Source organism: Curcuma longa, chromosome 5 (assembly GCF_044706935.1).
Source record: "Curcuma longa cultivar G26 ecotype Majalengka, Jawa Barat chromosome 5, ITB_CL_G26_1.1, whole genome shotgun sequence".
Lineage (NCBI taxonomy): Eukaryota > Viridiplantae > Streptophyta > Magnoliopsida > Zingiberales > Zingiberaceae > Curcuma > Curcuma longa.
In genome coordinates this window covers 3,680,417-3,685,063 of record NC_133865.1, presented here as the reverse complement: position 1 = coordinate 3,685,063, position 4,647 = coordinate 3,680,417, and positions in this window count along the sequence as shown.

Here is a 4,647-nt window from a genome sequence, read left to right as displayed (position 1 = left end):
ATAAGGTACCCCGAAAAAATATAGACAAGAGCCCTTATGAATTATGGAATGGTAGAAAGCCATCCTATAAATACTTACGAGTGTGGAGGTGTCTTGCTAAGGCGTTGGTACCTAATCCAAAAAGGGCCAAAATAGGATAAAAAACTATTGACTGCATATTCCTAGGATATGTACAAAATAGTAGTGCTTACCGATTTCTTGTGTATGAATCGCTAATACCAGAAATACATAAGAACTCAATAATTGAATCGAGAAATGCATCATTCTTCGAAGATGTGTTTCCGTATAAGACTAGAGAGGAAGCAAGTTCCTCAAAAAGGACTTTTGAAACACAAGAAGAAGAACATGAGGGTGAACCAGAAGAGGTAGAGCTTAGACGAAGTAAAAGAGCTCATGTGGAAAAATCCTTTGGATCATATTTTATCACTTTTATGTTGGAAAGTGAACCACAGAATTATACAGAAGCTCGAAGATCTTCTGAAGGACCTCACTGGAAAGAAGCAATTGCATCTGAGATCACTTCTATCTTACAAAATCATACTTGGGAGCTTGTGGATCTTCCTCCTGGAAGTAAGCCATTAGGCTGTAAGTGGATTTTTAAGAGAAAGAAGAAATCGGATGGCACAATAGATAGATACAAGGCTAGATTGGTAATTAAGGGTTACCGACAGCGTGAAGGCCTTGACTATTTTGATACATATGCTCCAGTATCAAGAATAACCTCTATTAGAGTGTTATTAGCAATTGCCACATTGTGGAATTTGGAAATACATCAAATGGATGTGAAGACTACTTTTCTAAATGAAAATTTAGAAGAGGAAATCTACATGGAACAACCTGAAGGATTTTCTGCTCCAAGACAGGAAAACAAGGTATGTAGATTGGTCAAGTCGTTGTATGACTTGAAACAAGCTCCTAAGCAGTGGCATGAGAAATTCGACAGTGTCATGTTGAATAGTGGATTTAGAATCAACGAGTGTGAGATAAATGTATCTACAGCAAAAACATTGAAGATGGTTTTGTCATCTTGTATCTTTATGTAGATGACATACTTATCATTGAAAATAATGATAAGATAATTAAATCCACTAAGGAAATATTGAATTTAAGATTTGACATGAAAGACATGGGTCTAGCTGATGTGATTCTAGGAATTAAAATTCTTAGAATAGCTGAAGGACTTGTTCTTAGTCAGTCCCATTATGTGGATAAGATTCTTGAGAAATTCAATAAGAATGATACTGCGTTGGCATGAACTCCGATAGATATGAGTCAACATCTATCGAAAAATTGAGGAAAGAGTAGCTCTCAGATAGAGTACTCTAGAGTGATTGAAAGTCTGATGTACCTAATGAGTTGTACACGGCCAGACTTAGGATACACGAGTAATCCCGGTGTTGAGCATTGGAAAGGAATAACAAGAATACTAAGGTATTTGCATTACACTCATGATTATGGGTTGCACTATACAAGATATTCATCTGTGATCGAGGGATACAGCGATGCTAATTGGATATCTGAGGTGAAAGACTCTAAGTCTACAAGTGGATATTTATTCACTTTAGGAGGTGCTGTTGTGTCATGGAAATCTTCTAAACAAACCATAATAACTAGATCCACAATGGAGTCTGAGTTCATAGCTCTTGACAAATATGGTGAAGAGGAATGATTACGACAATTTTTAGAAGATATTTCTAGATGACCGAAACCTGTGCCCGCAATATGCATACATTGTGACAGTCAGTTAGTAATTGGACGGGCACAAAGCCATTTGTATAATGGAAAGTCTAGACATATGTGTCGTAGACATAATATTATTAGACAATTACTCTCAACAGGAGTTATCACTATTGACTATGTAAAGTCAAAGGATAACCTAATGGATCCACTAACCAAAGGGTTAAATAGAGAGTTAGTTGCGAGCTCATCTCGAAGGATGGATTTGATGCCGATAGCAAATGTTGGTGTAAAGGAAACCCAACCTATGCAGACTGGAGATCCCAAGAACTAGGTTCAAAGGAACAACCTAACTGCACCAACTAAGGAACATCACTATGGGGGAAATGACCCAATGAAACAGTGATAGGATGGAGGATAAGCACATAGCTTTTAATGATCCAGTAGAATAGTGTGGAATACACTTGAGAGATCATCTATGTGAGAAAGAAGTGAGGCCGCTTCAAAGAGATTTGGAAGGCACAAATCTTAAACCTTTTCGCAGAACCAGACGTGTTTATGGCTAAGAATGAACACATTCATGAGAACTGAATTACATCAGGGAAAGTCCTGTGTGAAATGTGTCAATGCTTATATGAATGGTCGATTGGTTCAAAGACATCGCGTCTACTAAATCAACCAATGAGCAAACATATTATCATAAGGGAAGGTTCAAAGGATAAAACCTACCTATCCTATGCCGGACTTTACTGCTAAAAGATATCACATATCAGTTTCCATTCATGCGGGGGATTGTTGGAAATGTGAATGGAAACAAGGAAATGGAAGGATGGAGAAGACCCTCGTATGGAGGAGTTTTGTCCCACATTGGTAGTTGAGGGACAACTTGGTTGGTTTATATTGTATCACAAGTATTGATGTTGTGAACAAATGTAAGGGGAGAGGCTCTCTCTCACGCGTGGGTGCACAGGGGGGGTGCAAATCCAGGGCTTGGATTGCACTACCCGCAATGCAACTTGTGTGTGAGCGCGACCTGCGCGCGTCAAATGTCGGACCGGTCAGGGCATAATTTGCCCAAGCAGATCAACCAACATTTTGCCATTCCTTTCATTTTTTGTAACGTTGGCTGCAGTGAAACGGACAAGAGTTATTACCTGGCATTGAAACGGCCAGAGTTTATTACTTAACGTTTTGAATCAAGCCATCAATTCCACCATTAATCTCCAATTAATTGGAGATATGGTGCGAGGTTATAAAAGAGGCAGCGATGGGAGACCACAGGGAGAGTATTCCCTCTCCTCTGCTTCCTCCACTGATAGTTTTTTGGTGTAATCGGTTCACCGGTAACGATCTGTGCTTGATCGTCTTGCCGGTCCAGTCGTTGTATCCTGGGAAACAGACGTCCGTCGTGACTTCTAAGCACCGCCGGAGGGGATGAATATGTTTTAAGGAAACTGCGTTGAACGCAGGCCTCGACCACTCGGCGTCTCGGCAGTCGCCACTCGGCACTCGATGTCTCAACATTCGCCACTCGTCTCGGCAGTCAGCCACTCGGCACGGCCACTCGTCTCGGCAGTCGGCCACTCGGCTTAGCAACTCGGCACTCGTCTCGATAGTCGGCCACTCGACTCGTCGGCTCTCGGCTTGGCACTCGGCAGTCAACCACTCGGACCCGCCCACTTAGTTCGACAGTCGGTGACTCAGCCACTCTGCTCTCTCCGGCATACTAGACAACATTAACAACTCACAACTTTTATTTTTTTTTCCAATTTATAACTCATTCTCTCACTTTAGTATCTCTTAATTTTAGTAAATTCTCTATTTTTTTAATATGTATTATTTGAAAGCAATATGATACATCGAAAGATACCAATTTATGCATCATAGAATCTAATTATCATAATCTATAAGATAATCAAAAACTGAAATAATGGCAAATGAGAAGACATTGATTACTTTGATACGTATCCTTCGATATCGAGAATAATTTCCATTAGAGTGTTATTGGTCATTGTTGTTCTCTGGAATCTGAAAATACATCAGATGGATGTAAAAACAGTCATTTTAAACAGGAATTTAGAAGAAAAAAATTTACATGGAGCAACTTAAAGGGTTTTCTATGTCATGCAAGAAAAATAAAATTTGTAGATTGGTGAAGTTGTTATATGGCTTGAGTACCAAAGCAATAACATGAGAATTTTAATAATGCCATGAAAGAAAGTAGATTTAAAATCAATGAATATCATAAATGTGTTTACATAAAAATCAAAGAGCATGACTATGTCATCTTGTGTCTATACGTAGATAACATACTTATCATTGGGAGTAATAATAAAATAATTAAATCCACTAAAAATATGTTGAACTCAAGATTTGACATGAAAGATATGGGCTGATGATTCTAGAAATTAAGATTCTTAGAATATGAAAGGACTTATTCTGAATCAGTCTCATTATATGGATAAAATTTTTGAGAAATTCACCAAGGGTGATATTGCATTGGCTTATACTCCGATAGATACGAGTCAACATTTATCAAAAAATAAAGGAGAAAGTATCTCTCAGATAAAATATTTCAAGGTGATTGGAAGTCTAATGTACCTAATGAGTTGTACACGATTAGACTTAATCTACGTATTGATTAAACTGAGTAGATATATGGGTAATTACGGTGTTGAAGACTAAAAAGGGATAACAAGAGTATTATGGTACTTAAGATATACTCGTGTTTATAGACTGCACTACACAAGATATCCTGCTGTGATCGAAAGATATAGCGATACAAATTGGATATTTGATATGAAAGACTCTGAGTCTATGAATGAATATGTATTCACTTTAAGAGGTGCAACCATTTAGTGGAAATTTTATAAGCAAATCATCGTAACCAGATCCACGATGGAATCTGATTTTGTAACTCTTGACAAACATGGCGAAGAAGCTGAATGACTATGATAATTCTTAGAAGAT